General features: G+C 45.8%; 1 long non-coding RNA gene across 1 annotated transcript; it reads left to right on the plus strand.

Annotated features, from left to right (window-relative positions):
* Window positions 1–279: 279 nt before the first annotated feature.
* On the plus strand, window positions 280–1,535 carry LOC128406299 (uncharacterized). The gene is made up of 3 exons (XR_008328454.1): window positions 280–484; window positions 728–807; window positions 1,439–1,535. It is a non-coding gene; the product is annotated as an uncharacterized LOC128406299 (long non-coding RNA).
* Window positions 1,536–17,455: the final 15,920 nt, after the last annotated feature.

Raw genomic sequence — 17,455 nt, forward strand, 5'->3', positions numbered from 1 at the left:
TTGATTAATCACTTTGACAATGCTACTTTCATAGTATTGTAGAGTTGGAAGGGATCCCAGGGGTCATCTAGTGCAACCCCTTGCAATGCTTGTCCATGTGAGAAATGCAAACAGATGGATGAAGCTTTCTTCCTCTTTCCATTGCAGGAATTCAGGTGCAGCAAGCTGACCCAATTCTAGAGGTTAGTATTTGTGGGAGCAGGAGTGAAGACCTGTGCCCCTTGCCTCTGCTCCCCCCAATCTCAGGAAAATGTCCATTTTAGGTTTTTGTCCCCTGGAGCACCCCATTTTGCCCCCATGGCTTTCACAGTTCTGTAGTCTAGGAAAGTCCTTTCCTGATTGAAAGCCTGACTTTCTCCACATTCAGGGTCTTTCTGGGGATGATCTTTTCCTCTTCTGTGTGGCCTTCACCTGTGAACAAGCCTATAATGAGGGTGAGGATAGAGTGGATTATAATAAAGATGCTGTGTCCATGGTCATTTTGGTAAGTGAAGTTCAGGATGAAAAATCCAGTGGGGAGGTGGGCAGAAGGGGTGGGGGGTGGTGGTTTGGGAAACACTCTGGGCAAGGGAAGTTTGTGGGTCTGGCAAAGAAGAAGAATGTGCAGGCATTTGGGACAGGCATTCCAACTGCAATTGAAGTCAACCCCTGAGTCTGGGGCTGGAGCAGCCCCCCTGAATTCCATGGGGAACTGACTTTGCTCTTCTGCTGTTTGAACTCTTCTCAGGACATCATGGGGAGATGGACCCAGTTTCCAAATCCTGTGAGAATACTGAAGAGGGGAATGGAAGATATTGTCTGCCTCACGTATGTTGTTGGCACTATTTGTGTGTGTGTGTGTCTATTCATGGTAATTGGGTGTTAGAAGTGGTGAGCGGGGGGGGGGGGGGGAGAGAGAGATGCTTGAGGAAAGGGCAGCCAGCAGTTGGCAGTATAGGGCAATGGAAGTTTCTTTTTTTGAAAAAGAAAGAAGTATTGATTGACTTTTATGCTTCCAGGGCTAGGTGTATCCCCCCCCATCTCATCCCTTCCTTGAAGGAAGCTGGAACTTGATGGGTCAATAGGGAGATGTCTGGCATGGAGGGGGCTATTTACTCAGTGGGTCATGGAGGTCTCAAATTGTGGGGCTCTGTCTCAAGAGCCCTGATCCAACGGGGTCAGTCTGTGGGTCAGGCATGGTCCTGATTCTGGAACCTGGCTTGGTGTCTGCTCCCTCTGCCTCCAGTGCTAATGACCTGGGGGAAGCCAGCTGACCCCTCCTGGACTTAGTTTGAGACACAGCCCAGACTTCTGCTGGGTGGCGGTGGAGGGGGGCAACATTTCAGAAGAAAAAGATATAAGAAGGGCATGAGAGGGGATTAAGGCTTGCAACATCCCTGGAAACCACCCACAGGTCTTTGGAAAACTCATCATGTTGTTTCTTGCTTCATCATGACAGTTTCATGAAACCTCCATTTATGCAAAGTAAGAAATCGGCCATCATCCATGGGATGCTTTTTCCAATTGCTCACACTTATGGACTGAATAATGCTGACAAGGAGGTAAAGTCTTTGTAGCTTTGATCGTTACTCTTGAGTTTTGACTTCTACCGGTTCAATTTATCTCCTGAAAGTTTTGCACCATCTTTTCATTTCTTACTATTTTTTTTAGTGAGAGAGTAAGCTTAGTTGCACAAAAAATGTTTTTGGTTTCACTGGTTTCCAGCTATTACACACAAGGATTTTTTAAACATCATCTCCAATCAGAAAGTGCATTTTGCCTCATTTTGTCAGTGAGCGAAAACTTAGTCTCATTTGAAGCTGGCATTTGTCTCTATTCTGCCAGTTTGCTTTAGTACCACCCTTATCCAATGCTAAAAATCTGTTAACTATTCTCACCCCCCATGTCTTTCCACATCATCTCCTCCTGTGAATCTGTGAATCCACCTCTGTGAAAATGGTTTTCACCACCAGGCTCTCAAGCAGCTGTTTCATGCAGTTGTGAGGCGCCTGCTGACTGAGGACCCAACCGCTCAGTGCCTAAGAACCCTCTTGGAAGTAAGTGTGTTGGTGGGACGAGGGTATTGTTTCATTTCAGCAGAGCCTGCTGGCATAAAAGCTTGATCAGGCAGCATCACAAACCCAGAACATGGGTGTCTCCTGACACGCTGGGGAAGGGCAGGCCACTCAGACAGGGGGCCACCCTTGCCAAGGCCCTTTCTTCAGTCTCCACCTGGGTGCAGCAGCTGGGGGGGGGGGCAAAGCAAATTTGGGGCTGTGTAACTTGGGAGAAAGTAGTTCTTTTTTGCTGTTTGGAACAATGAGCAAAGAATCTCCCTCAGATAGTGGGGGAGACTTCTCGGTGGAAGCGGTAGCTTGCCTCTCTAGCCAAAACCAGCCCCTAAACTAAGGTCCTTTTTCCTCCCACAGGCACTGGCTTATTATTTCACTTTAGGGAATGCAGCAGAAAAGGATATGGCTACCAGCAGCACCCACGTTTTGCTGGAACATGCACTGAGATTCATTAACCTGACTGTAAGTACTCTATTTTATGGCCCAGAGAGGTTTCTCAAGGTGGCTTACTGAAATATACTCAGAGTCCTACAGTGATTTCATGCTCTTTATTGCAGCTTGTAAAACAGTGATTGATTTCTGCCCCAAACCTCAGGATTTTATATACATTATTTACACAATGAGTCCCATCTGACTGGCTTATTCTGCTTCCCTCCTGGAGCCTGATTGGTCTTTTCCTGCAAGCCAATCAGTTCTTGCATTCTAGGATCCTACTTGCCTATTGTTCTAGGATCCAAGCTTAGTACAGTGGTACCTCGGGTTACATACGCTTCAGGTTACATACACTGCAGGTTACAGACTCCGCTAACCCAGAAATAGTACCTCAGGTTAAGAACTTTGCTTCAGGATGAAAACAGAAATTGTGTTGCGGCGGCGCGGCGGCAACAGGAGGCCCCATTAGCTATAGTGGTGCTTCAGGTTAAGAACAGTTTCAGGTTAAGAACGGACCTCCGGAACAAATTAAGTACTTAACCCGAGGTACCACTGTACATAACACTTACAAAAGACTCTCAATGAAAGTGATATCCAAGCTTGGTGTCAGACAGAGAAATAATGTGGTCTCCCAGTATGTCCAGGATTATTCAGGTGGTATTTTGTGCTCTTCTTTGGTGTTACCCTTTGGCCTCCACCTACTAGGCAGCAGAGCCCACAGAGGTCCTAGGAGGCAAGGGAGTGAGGTAAAAAAAGGACCTGATTCAGGCTTTTCTTGATTTTACAGGCTGAGGTCATAAAGAGCGTTCTTCCCCAGCAGTTCTCTGCACTGTTCCAAAACATCTGCGAAGGCAAGTACTCCATTCTGCAAGCACAGAACAAACCCACAGGGCTCACTCTCCACCCCAAAGCCATCCTTGGCAGCCTAACTGGGGTCTGAGGAGGGCTCACTTCTTTGCTGTAACACACCTGCCTCAGGTTGAAATCCCAGCCCTGCCTCAAAGCCCCCAAGCAAGGTGGAGAGTGAACAGCTGTTCCCAGATGCCATGGGGATGCTGGATCCAGGTGGTGGAGGCCGGTGACCCCCAATGGTCTGGCAATGGGGGTTGTGATGTTGGGGGTGGGTAGCAGCCCCACTGGGCTTTGCCAGGGCATGGGAGGGGGCATTACCTGTCCAAGAATGCCCGGTGATAAGTCTGGGCCTGGTTGTAAGGAAGACTCACTTTTCTTATCTTCTTTTCCATCCAGCGGACGTCCAGCCTGGAGTTGTGGATGCGTTCCCAGTACTGAATTACGCAGAATGAATCCTCTTCATAAACCAGATTGATGTGTGTGGTCAGAGATAAAGGAGGGATCATTGTCTGGTGTTATAATAATAATAAAAATAATAAATTTTATTTATATCCCACCCTGAAGCCGGGCTCAGGGCCGCTAACAACAATAAAAGAGTACAACAGTATCTGGTGGATTTTCCCATTTTAAATAAAAAACCAATTTTGTTCTAAGCTTACATTTGTCTTTGTGATTTCTGTTCCATCACTTTACTTGCACCCCTGTGCTGTGGTTTGGAGGTTTCTTTCTGGGAGCGGGGAGGAAAGAGACACTGCTGGCAACTTCTGAGGGCAATTTGGATCAAGTAAAAGGCCACTCAAGATGCCTCCCCAGTTGCTGCTTTGATATTTTGTTTTTAAGAAATCCTGGAGCATCCATATCATCATGTGTGCCTACTTGAATAAGAGATTGTCTTTCCCAGGCTTCCTCAACCTCAGCCCTCCAGATGTTTTTGCCTGAACCCTAGCTAGCAGGACTAGTGGTCAGGGATTATGGGAATTGTAGTCTCAAAACATCTGGAGGGCCGAGGCTGAGGAAGCCTGGTCTTTCCTCTCCATGTGAGCAGCAGAACACTGTTCCACAGTGATGACACCTGGACAGGAGTTGGGGAAGCAGAACGGTCAGGAGGGCAGGTGGCACAGCACATTGTGAAGCTTTGATGGGAAGAGTCTGCCCTTTTAAATTCAGCAAGTGCAGACTTCCTCATCAATACTTCTCTGGACTCGGGGGGGGGGGGGAGATGCAGCCGTGAAAAGCTGCAGAACAGGCAGGAGTATAGCAGGTAAAGGGTTTTTCTTGAGAGCAGTGGTGAGAAGGCCTGGCCTGTTACGTGGCCCTGAAGGTACAACAGCCCTGCCAAGGAAATTATGTATGGTAACATGAGATGCTAAGCAAGAATACTTGGAAGCACTCAAATGGTTTATATTTTGACAAGGTTGCCAAAAATATGTGCCTGTGTCCTGTAAGAGAGAGAGAGAGAGAGAGAGAGAGAGAGAGAGAGAGAGAGAGAGAGAGGTGTGAGAGAGGAAGGGCTGGGTGGGGGGAAAGGCAGGCAGGCACACAGGAAGATCCAAGGACCTGTTCTGTTGTCCCTTCTGGAACTTGCTCCACTGGGAAGAATTCCTGGCATTAATATGGTATGATTTTATTACTTATGCTATCAATTTTGTACATGATATTGTTCCTCCTGCAGCTTTCAGATACATGTGATTAATCTTTTAGAATACTATCTGTATACATTATCATCATCATCATCATCCATTATCATTATTATTCTGCAGTCAAATTTTAATTTACTGAGCATCCATAAGTGTATACGAGACTTATCCACACTTGCTCTTGTCCTGCTGCTTTTCCCTGTGGAAAACTACTCTTTAGTGCTCAATTGGGGAAAACAGCAACACTGGTTTTCCCTGGATTGCCATTTTTTCCAATCTATCACTAAAAAATTAGTTTTCCCTTGGAAAAGGAGCAGGACAAGGAGGAAACTATATGGACCTGTGCTTTCTAGGCATAGCACAAGCCAACATGTGGATGAGTTCTAAGTGAGGAATGAAAAGGGAGGAGAGTAAGGGCTTACCCACACTTACGTTTCTTCCTATCTTTCCAGGCATGGTCTGCATGTTCTAGCATGTCATTTTTATTTATTTATTTTTGGTCTGGAGCTGTCTCTGTGAAAACCTACACTTTAAACTTCAATCTGAGCACATGTCAATCCACAGAAAACCCGAATTGTCATTTGCTTTAATTCAGATTTAAAGAGCAGATATTGATGGGGAAAGCTCAGTGCAAAAAGCCCACTCAGATACAGAGTGTTAAAGCATGAACCTCTGTTAAAAAGGGGGGTAGATATTGTTAGTTACAAGTTTAATGTTTTTGGTGCAGATTGTCCCTTTGGAGCACCAGGGGGATTCCTTTACCAAAGGAGTTTATCATCACAAGCACACATGCACACACACACCTCATTTCCATTCTAATCATTCCAATCTGTGAGCAGCCTCACGCGCCCCCCTCATTTGGGCCTTGAGGAATGGCCATAGGAAGCCCCCTCTGGCTTCAGCATTGAGGTCAGCGAGTGCTATGCGGCCCTGTGAAAGTAGCCTCTCCTTTGTTTCCTGGGTGGGCAAAATAAATGTGCAACCGTAAATATTTTTATATTTGTGGTAATCAATCAGAGGATAATTTTATTGTTGTTAAAGATAGAATTCTGCGTTTTGCCAGGGAGATTTAGAACTTCAAGCTTCTTTTATGCTTTTATCCATTTTGCTTTTACATCACTTTATTCAGATTCTTATACATTTCATTTCAGTTCAGAATTTGTTAAAAGACGGACAATATTTCCTTTTCAATGACATTTTGTGAAAATTCAGGGTCTCAAGTTTGTGTTGTAGTTTATCAAGTCTGAGTTAACTTCCATTTCTGTAGTACACATTTAAAACTCTGGGATACCATTTTAAACAGTTGTGGCTGCCCCAAAACATCCTTGAAACTGTAGTTTATTAAGGTTGATGTGAGAATTATTAGGATACGCCTATTCGTTTCACAGAGTTACAATTTCCAGAGTTCCCTGGAAAGTGGGAAGAGGAATGGATTGGTAAATAACTGGTTCTAGAGAAAGTTACTCTGTGAGGAGGATAAGGGGTTTCCTAACAACTCTCAGGACCCTTAACAAACTACAGTTCCCAGGATATGAGCCACTCCTAGGTACCTTCAGCATCCCCAATAAAATATTTGAGAGAGCAGGACCACCTCAAAGTTGATGGGCATCACCATTCAAATGGGGTGTGTGTGAGTGTGTGTGTGGTGTCATGTGATTTATTATGTGGGGTGGGGCTTACTTGCTCCCCCTCCCCAATATTTTATTCAAGTTGGCGCCTCTGGTACCCAGGATACTTTTGGGGGCAGCCATCACTGTTTAAAATGGTCTGAGCAATTGCCTTGATACTGGCAATTTTTCCTAACGTGTGTGTTTTTGGATTCATGTAACAGGGATAAAAGTAATGCGGTCGTGTTCTGAGATAATGATGGGAGTTTAAGAACACAACAGGAGTCCACTGAACCCAAGGGTCCAGGGTTCAAATCCCGACTCGGCCATAAAGTTCACAGGATGACTTTTGGCCAGGTCTTCGGCTCTCGGCCTCTTTTACCTCACAGAGTTATTGTGAGTACCACCATGTGTACCACCTTGAGTTCCTTGGAGGAAAGATGGGGCTTCTATGTAATGAAAAATACAACACCAAAAAAGACCCCCTCGGAGCACAAAAAAAATTTTTTTTAAAGATGCACGGAGGTGGTGAATGTAGGTGAAGAGAAAATGTGCATCCATCATACAAGGAAGCCCACGCATTAAAATGAAAAGGAAAGAACATTACAACTACTGGAATTTATAATACACAATGGCAAATGAGGAGTCACCAGGTAGCCAGCCCTACAAGTGTGTTCCAAGTTGGTGCCGTAAACTGAATCCCAGTTGCAGCCTACCTTATTTCCTTCCATGCCTCTGAGGGATGCAAGATTGGATAGGGGGAGGACTATGGGGGAGCCTAGTTCCTGCTGCCTTGATTTCTTTGTGAGAAAGAAATGAATGGGTGGGCCAGGGATTGTGCAGCTGCTTGAAGGTGACCCTGGCAGAGAGAGCTGGCCTGGAGCCCAGAGGCCATTGGGCCAGTCCTTGGCCAGGCTCCGACCACACAATTTGCTGTGGAATCCTGTGAAATGTTTCCTTTCCCATCAGACCAGTTCAATTAACCATCTCCTTCAGAGGACTTCCTTTGATCCTCAGAGGTCAGAAAATATTGCTATCTCTTTTGGCTCAGTTTAAAATCTGGAAGGTATTCTGCCTCCCCTATTTCTCAGGGGGGGGGGGTGTTTTGCCAGATGCTGCTGAAAATAAAGTTAGGGAAGAGCAGTACTTTTTTCTTTTAAAAATGTTTAGGGGTACTCTAATGTTCCTGCTTGTATTGAAATACTGCCCCTCAATGAGGCCAAACTTAGATTCACAAATGTTTAGGGGTATGTGTGTACCCCTGCATCCCCCCCCCGAAAAAAGCACTGGGGAAGAGAGAGGAGACATCCTTAAGCCTTGTGTCCCGTTCCCCTCCCCAACCTTCCAGCCAGTTTTTAAATATGCTCCTTGGTTATTTGACCCTTCTAAATCCCATGTTAGCTGTTATGTGAGCCAAAATCTTTCCCCGGGAGTTTTCTGATAAATTTTCTGAGTTGCCACCACCACTCAAAATATTCAAGAAAATGGCCCCCTACCCCGAATATCACTACTCACAAATCGAATGAGGTATTCTGGGAGTTCAGTTTTCACTTAACCCTAAAATACACACCCCTTCTGTGCAAGGTTCACACCTGAACCTTTGGGTGCTCCCTTCCTTGGGTGCATTTCCAGCACCTAGAGTTGGTTTCCCAAATCCCAACTCCTATCAACCGCAGATAGCAGGCCTGAGAGTTAGGGATAAGGAGAAGGAGGGGAGTTGGGAGTCCAGCAGAAACACCTATAAGCAGGGCCGGATTTAGATGAAGAGAGGCCCTAGGCTTCTCCACTTGTGAGGCCCCTCCCCATCCCCCACCCTCACGACTAGAAGAAAATGGAAGAGTGTTATAAACAAAACTGAGTGAAGCCAAGGATGATGATGGGCATTTAAAATTCTGCAATTCTCAATTTCTCCTCAAAAGGACATAAGATGTTATTGTTAAATATCATGTTGATTTTTTTAAATGCATAAAATTAACACTGAAAAACTTTTGCAATTACTGAACTTTGTAAACCTTTTGTGGAATAAGCATTATTTCTTAGGAAAATGAAGTTGTAATGTTATTCTTAAAAAAACAAAAACACCTTGAGTTTACAAATTATATTGCCTGGGAAGTGTAAATAATATGACCATGATTACCTGACATTGTGGCACTTTTAGAATCTACTTTATGTTGTCATTAAAAAGTCAGTTTTAAAATACATATTAAGAAGTAAACTACAACCATCAATACAGTAAGGCTAAACTGTTTTCCCCCTAGACTTCCTCATAGCAAAATCATCCAAAACTTCGTGAATATTTGTTTGTCTAAGTTGGTCACTTTCAATGTACAGAATGCTCAGTGCGGACAACCTCTCTTGAGACATTGTGGTCCTTAATTCATTTTAAATTCTTTGGAGTCTTGAAAAACTCCTCTCTCCTGAGCAGTTAGTGACCATAAGGCTAAGAAATAGCTGCAAAATTGCTTCCACATTAGGAAAGGCCATACAAATTTTGTCCTTGTATATAATTTGATAAAGGTCTGTATGAGACAGAGAATGCTCTGCTGTAGGCCTATGGCTTTGTCTCACAGGTGAAAGTGCAAAAGTTCATCAATAGGTTTCAGGCCAGTATATTCTGGGTATCTTCTATCAACAGTTCCACACCTTGCTGAATTTCTTGCTTAGATGTTGTCAAATCAGCAAGAATGGCAAACAATTGTGCAACATCACTGTACACAGTACTTCTTTTTAAATTGGCTTCAAGTGCATCTAATATAGGAATAAATGATTTTTTCCTAAACCTGTATCTTGAAGAAAGTGCATCTAAGGCATCAGGTGCTCTTCTGCCATTTCCTTGCCATTCCCTCACTCTTTGTCTCCTTGTTTTGTAGTTGGCATTTGGCAAGGTGGCTTTTGCTTGTTTCTCAAGCTCATAAAAATCATCTCTAATTTTCCTTAAGAAATCCAGAAGTGAACTGTACAAACTTGCACAAGAACTCAGTAACAGGTCTGATTTCTGAAGGGCTTTGCTGACCTTGTGAAAATGACCTAGCACACGGGTCCAAAAATGCAGCGTAAACACAGATTCCAGTTCTTACATTTGCTGCAAAAGATTGTTAGCTTGGACCCTGGTCTCCCCCTTCCCATTAATGTCAGAGTCAGTATGAGGTCCAGTTACCAACATGCAGCCTGGCCTCCTGCCTTCTACAGGTAGTTCTGGATCCCTCCACAGATCCCTTCCCACTGCTGCCTTCCCTGATCCCCAAGACCTCTCTCTGCCTGGGGGCAATCTGCAGTGCATGCTGCAGGCACCATCAGGTCTCTGTGAAGTGTGAAAGATAGACTTCCCTGCCTGGGAGGGGTAAGGCCAGTGCCAGTCACATGTGCTTGCCTTGCTCTGTTCAAGCCAAGGAGGAGGGAAGGAATGGAAGGGACTTGGGAGAGCTTACTTGCCTGGTCTATCTGCCCCATGCAGCCCCCCACTCACACTCTCCCACTGATTAAAGTGCAGTATGTACCACTACTGACCTGACCCTTGAGCTGGGGAAGGCTGTGCAGCTGGTTGTTGACTCTGGGCCTGCTGGCTCTGGATTCTGAGATGGAAAATTCTGGGGTGCGAGGATACTCATCAGGGCGGTTAGCAGAAGAAGGAAGTTCCAGCCAAATACAGGAGCAAAACAGCGGTCAGTAGACCACAATCTTTATTGTTGCACAACAGGTCTCCACACAGAGTAAGAACCCCGAACATGGGTTACAAGCTCTTTGAAGACCTTCCCTCCCTACCCAGAATACATTTCCAGAACCATCATTCATACATCGCTGATACATCAACATGATGTCACAAGGAGGGAGGGGAGTCGTGAGGTTGCCCAAGTTCATCAACTTGCCTCGGTTCTCAGATCCAGTTCTTAACACCTTAAGTTCCCGCCACCTAAATAACAATAAAACTATCTGGCCTTTCTGAGGATGGGCTGTGGGAACACCTGGCCTCAGGAAACCCATCAACAGATGTTCATTGTTCCCCTCAAGGGAGGGGTGCTCCCAAGGATTATGGAGGAGGGTGGTATCCAAGTTGAGTACGTGACCTCTCCCTTCGAGAATTATGGAGGAAGATGATGTCCAAGTCCGCCTTTCCTTTTGAAGCAAAATGTCATTGAAATAGGAGAATTGGTTATGGCATTGATTTTATGTGATTTTCAAAGGTTAGGAGTCCAGCATGGTCAAGTACAAAGGGATACAATTCTGACACTTCCTTGCAACAATGCAACAAGTTTTGCCAATAGAAACCAGAAGGGATACAATTTGCCAGCCTTCTCCATTAACAGCGCAAAGGCTGGGGTTTTGAGGGAGGAGAGGTGTTGAGAGGTGATAAAAATGATTTCCAATAAGTGCCCCCCTTTATTTCCCCCCTTTTATTTCCATAACAAGTCATTGAGTCTGTACTTTGAATAGTGACACCAGGAACCCAGAAGTGGCAGCGCTTTTCAGCCCAACCCCTGCACAGCCTCATCTGGGCTGGCCTTAAGGCAATTGGAGCAATTGGGCCAAATTGGGCCCCACAGACCACTCCGAAGGGGCCCCCCGCACCAGGGCAATCTAGATGGATTGTATTTATATCTCTAAGATTCCAAGTTGGGACCCAGAGCTTCAAATTGGGCCCCACTGGCTAGCCCTGAGTCTCATAGTTGCTGGGCCCAAGTTGCCCTGCCCTCGCATGAAGTCTTGGGTTTGCAATTTTGGAGAGTGGAGCTGTGGAGAAGGCTGGCTGGCGAGGTCCCCTAGATTTAGAGGCTTTTATGATTGCCTGGCTTTCAGTTTATTGGGAAAAAGGTAAAAGGCGGATCTAGACGGATCCTCATGAATTCATATGATTTTTTCATTCAAATTAAATAAAACCACCATGATACTGTAGACCATGTCTTACTCTGTAGGCAGCATCAAAAAAATCACGCATCCACTGTTTCGGGGGGCTGCAGGGGCGCGAAAACATGGTTAAAAAACACAGATCCTCATGGATCCTCATGCTTTTTGCACTGGGCCACCCCTAAATCGCTGTCAAATCACATATCATAGCCAGGGGCACAGCCTACACCAAAAAAAAAAAACTCAGATCCACGCCTGCCTGGCCATACCGTGGCCCAAAAATGTGGTTTCGAAGCACGGATCCTCATGATTTTTGCACTAGATCAGCCCAAACTCACTGTCAAATGACACATCATGGCCATGGGCACAGCATGCAACACAAAAATCACGGATCCACGGCTTCCTGGCCATACCGTGGCCCAAAAACGTGGTTTCGAAGCACGGGTCCTCATGGATCCTCATGCTTTTCATACTGGGCCAGCCCAAACTCACCATCAAATCACATGTCATGTCCAGGGGCACAGCTTGCACCACAGAAAACTCAGATCCACAGCTTCCTGGCCATACCGTGGCCCAAAAACGTGGTTTCGAAGTACGGATACTCATGGATCCTCATGATTTTTGCACTAGATCAGCCCAAAGTCACCGTCAAATGACACATCACGGCCATGGGCACAGCATGCAACACAAAAATCACGGATCCACGGCTTCCTGGCGAAACCGTGGACCAAAAACGTGGTTTCGAAGCACGGATCCTCATGGATCCTCACAAGTTTTGCATTGGGCCACCCCTAAATCACTGTCAAATCACACATCATAGCCAGGGGCACAGCCTACACCACAAAAAACTCGGATCCACACCTGCCTGGTCATACCGTGGCCCAAAAATGTGGTTTTGAAGCACGGATCCTCATGGATCCTCATGCTTTTTGCATTGAGCTACCCTAAACTCACTGTCAAATCATACATCATGTCCAGTGGCACAGCCTGCGCCACAAAAATCACAGATCCACGACTTCCTGGCAATGGCATGGCCCAAAAACGTGGTTTTGAAGCACGGATCCTCATGGATCCTTACACTTTTTGCATTGGGCCAACCCAAAGTCACTGTCAAATCACACATCATGTCCAGGGGCACAGCCTGCACCACAAAAAACTAGGATCCACAGCTTCCTGGCAACTCCATAGCTCAAAAACATGGTTTTAAAGCACGGATCGTCATGGATCCTCACGCTTTTTGCATCGGGCCAACCCAAAGTCACTGTCAAATCACACATCATGTCCAGGGGCACAGCCTGCACAACAAAAAAACTCGGATCCACGGCTTCCTGGCAACACCATGGACCCAAAACGTGGTTTTGAAGCACAGATCCTCATGGATCCTCACGCTTTTTGCACTAGATCAGCCCAAACTCACCGTCAAATCACACATCATGGCCAGGGGCACAGCCTGCACCACAAAAATCACGGATCCATGGCTTCCTGGCCACTCCATGGCCCAAAAACGTGGTTTTGAAGCACGGATCCTCATGGATCATCACACTTTTTGTATTGGGGAACCCCAAATTCACCCTTTATTCAAATATCTTGTACATAACCACAGATCTGACCACAAACATCATGGATCTACTGCTTCATGGCCCTGGCCAGATGCTACCCTGGATATATTGGCCAATTTTTAGGTGGTTGTGCTGGGATGGAGGAAACGGAGTCGGCTGAATCTCTATCCATTAAAGATGGGCGTCCAATGGCTGGGCCAGAATAATTTCAGTTTGGTTTGCCAGCTCCCAGCTCTTCATGGGGCGCAATAGTCACCTGTAGCTGCCATCAGGAGTCCCGGTGTGATCCTGGATGCTTCTGTCTCTATGGAGGCATTGGTCACAAATGTAGCCAAACTAGAATTTTTGAATCTATGTCAGGTTAGGCGATCCGTACCGTACCTGTCCCTTTCCAACCTAGCCATGGTGATCAATGCAGCATTCACCTGCACACCAGACTACTTTAACTTGCTGTACACCTGAGCCGGGGAGTGCAGGGTATAAATGTGTGTGTGTGTGTGTGTGTGTGTGTGTGAGAGAGAGAGAGAGAGAGAGAGAGAGAGAGAGAGAGATGCAGGGCTATCCTTGAGACTGCTCCAGAAACTCCAAATGGTCTAAAATGCAGATGCATGAGTTCTTACTTGGACTTTGTGGAGAGCCCACATTCAGTTGGTTGTTCATCAGCTGGATTGGCTTCAGGTGGAGTATCGAATCAGGTTCAATGTTTTGGTGCTAATCTTTAAAGCCCTAAACAGTCTGTGACCTTTCTTATCTGTGGGAATTATCTTCCAATACACCCCCCATGAGTGTGACGCTCATCTAACAGCAACCTACTGGTGGTCCCTGGCCCAAAACATATCCAGCTGTCCTCGACCAGAGCCAGAGCCTTTTTGGTGGAACGCTTTGTCTAATGAGACCAGGGCTCAGTGCAATCTATCTCAGTTCTCTCACTTGTCATGGTGAGTGGGCTTGCACATTCCTACGACCCTTGTGAGCGAAGCCGTTGGGAATCTCGTACTCCCAGCAGGGTCACCCAAGGGGGTAAGGTCAAAGAAAATTAAATATGCTCAGAGTCCTGTAGTGATTTCATGCTCTTTATTGCAGCTTGTAAAACAGTGACTGAATTTCCCCCCAAACCTCAGGCTTTTATATACATTATTTACACAATGAGTCCCATCTGACTGGCTGATTCTGCTTCCTTCCTGGAGCCTGATTGGTCTTTTCCTGCAAGCCAATCAGTTCTTGCATTCTAGGATCCTACTTGCCTATTGTTCTAGGATCCAAGCTTAGTACATAACAGGGAAGGAGCTAGACAAAGAATGATCCAAGAAGTCCTCAACGGCAGAACAGGCGGGTGATAACAAGCAGTGTGTTACAACGGCTCTGAAGGCGGATGAAGGCTGCAGCAGATAGGATCCACCAGTTCGTCATGACTACTCATGCCATCAGAATAGAGCCCTTCTGCAAAGGCTGTGCGTTGGTCAGCGTGCACTGATCTACACATATAAAACAAATTCACGCACAGGCATCTTCCAAAAACCCAACACAACCCCCCAAACGCTCCCCCCATGGCGATCACTAAATGGCTATGAGGGCAGGAATGTGACGCCCCTAGTCATGAACCGACACATGGGCGGTCAGTCGTTCTGACTCAAGGAATGAGGCAATTGAGCAGCTCAGCAGCTGTATCCATGACTGAGCAGCCCTTTTTAGGATCCACTATGCTCACCCCGAAAAGGGGGAGGGGCTGGAAACGGTGCCCTAAACATAGACTGCCTTCCTTTTTCCCTGACTGGATTACCGCGCCCAGGTGGAATCTCTTTTCCCATAGTTTGAATCCATTATTCTGCATCCTAGTCTCTAGAACAGCAGAAAACAAGCTTGCTCCCTCTTCAACATGACATCCCTTCAAATATTTAAACATGGCTATCATGTCACTCCCCTTCATGGATCACTGCCTTGCTGTGGTGAAGGGGCTGGAATAACTCGGAGAAGCTATGAGCTATGCTGTGCAGGGCCACCCAAGATGGACAGGTCATAGTGGAGAGTTTTGACCAAACGTGATCCACCTGGAGCAGGAACCGGCAAGCCACTCCAGTATCCCTGCCAAGAAAACTCCATGGACAAAGGCAACAGGCACATAAAAGTTATGACGCTGGAAGATGAGCCCCTCAGGTCGGAAGGCGTCCAACATGCTACTGAGGAAGAGTGGAGGACAAGTACAAGTAGATTCAGAGCTGATGAAGCGGCTGGGCCAAAGCCGAAAGGACGCTCAGTTGCGGATATGCCTGGAAGCGAAAGGAAAGTCCAATGCTGTAAAGAAAAATATTGCATAGGAAGCTGGAATGTAAGAACCATGAACCTTGGTAAGTTGGATGTGGTAAAAAATGAGATGTCAAGAATAAATATTGACATCCTGGGCATCAGTGAACTAAAATGGACGGGAATGGGCGAATTCAGTTCGGATGACCATCATATCTACTACGGTGGGCAAGAATCCTGTAAAATGCGAGGGAGATAGTGAAAGATACAGGAAATTGAATGCAGATTTCCAAAAAATAGCAAGGAGAGACAAGAAGGCCTTCTTAAACGAGCAATGCAAAGAAATAGAGGAAAACAACAGAATGGGAAGAACCAGAGATCTGTTCAAGAAAATTGGAGATATGAAAGGGACATTTCGTACAAAGATTACCATAATAAAAGACAAAAGTGGTAAGGACCTAACAGAAGCAGAAGACATCAAGAAGAGGTGGCAAGAATACACAGAGGAACTATACCAGAAAGAAATGGATGTCTCGTATACCCCAGGTAGTGTGGTTCCTGACCTTGAGCCAGACATCCTGGAGAGTGAAGTCAAATGGGCCTTAGAAAGCACTGCAAATAACAAGGCTAGTGGAAGTGATGGTATTCCAGCTGAACTACTTAAAATTTTAAAAGATGATGCTGTTAAGGTGCTACACTCAATATGCCAGCAAGTTTGGAAAACTCAGCATTGGCCAGAGGATTGGAGAAGATCAGTCTACATCCCAATCCCAAAGAAGGGCAGTGCCAAAGAATGCTCCAACTACTGCACAATTGCACTCATTTCACACGCTAGCAAGGTTATGCTTAAAATTCTACAAGGAAGGCTCAAGCAGTATATGGACCAAGAACTCCCAGAAGTACAAGCTGGATTTAGAAGAGGCAGAGGAACCAGAGACCAAATTGCAAACATGCGCTGGATTATGGAGAAAGCTAGAGAGTTCCAGAAAGGCATCTACTTTTGCTTCATTGACTATGCAAAAGCCTTTGACTGTGTCGACCACAGCAAACTATGGCAAGTTCTTAAAGAAATGGGAGTGCCTGATCACCTCATCTGTCTCCTGAGAAATCTCTATGTGGGACAAGAAGCTACAGTTAGAACTGGATATGGAACAACTGATTGGTCAAAATTGGGAAAGGAGTACGGCAAGGCTGTATATTGTCTCCCTGCTTATTTAACTTATATGCAGAATTCATCATGCGAAAGGCTGGGCTGGATGAATCCCAAGCCGGAATTAAGATTGCCGAAAGAAATATCAACAACCTCAGATATGCAGATGACACAACCTTGATGGCAGAAAGTGAGGAGGAATTAAAGAACCTTTTAATGAGTGTGAAAGAGGAAAGCGCAAAATATGGCCTGAAGCTCAACAAAAAAACGAAGATCATGGCCACTGGGCCCATCACCTCCTGGCAAATAGAAGGGGAAGAAATGGAGGCAGTGAGAGATTTTACTTTCTTGGGCTCCATGATCACTGCAGATGGTGACAGCAGTCACGAAATTAAAAGACGCCTGCTCCTTGGGAGAAAGGCGATGGCAAACCTAGACAGCATCTTAAAAAGCAGAGACATCACCTTACCAACAAAGGTCCGTATAGTTAAAGCCATGGTTTTCCCAGTAGTGATGTATGGAAGTGAGAGCTGGACCATAAAGAAGGCTGATCGCCAAAGAATTGATGCTTTTGAATTATGGTGCTGGAGGAGACTCTTGAGAGTCCCATGGACTGCAAGAAGATCAAACGCATCCATTCTTAAGGAAATTAGCCCTGAGTGCTCACTGGAAGGACAGATTGTGAAGCTGAGGCTCCAATACTTTGGCCACCTCATGAGAAGAGAAGACTCCCTGAAAAAGATCCTGATGTTGGGAAAGATTGAGGGCATAAGGAGAAGGGGACGACAGAGGACGAGATGGTTGGACAGTGTTCTCGGAGCCACCAGCATGAGTTTGACCAAACTGCGGGAGGCAGTGGAAGACAGGAGGGCCTGGCGTGCTCTGGTCCATGGGGTCACGAAGAGTCGGACACGACTAAACGACTAAACAACAACAACAAAGCAGTTTCATATTTTTTATCCTCTTTAATACTTTGGCATGTATTTGATCTGTTCTTGAAGATGAACCATATCTTGGTACAATATATACCGTATTTTTCGCTCTATAGGACGCACCGGACCATAGGACACACCAAACCATAGGA

Source organism: Podarcis raffonei, chromosome Z, assembly GCF_027172205.1.
Source record: "Podarcis raffonei isolate rPodRaf1 chromosome Z, rPodRaf1.pri, whole genome shotgun sequence".
Classification (NCBI taxonomy): domain Eukaryota; kingdom Metazoa; phylum Chordata; class Lepidosauria; order Squamata; family Lacertidae; genus Podarcis; species Podarcis raffonei.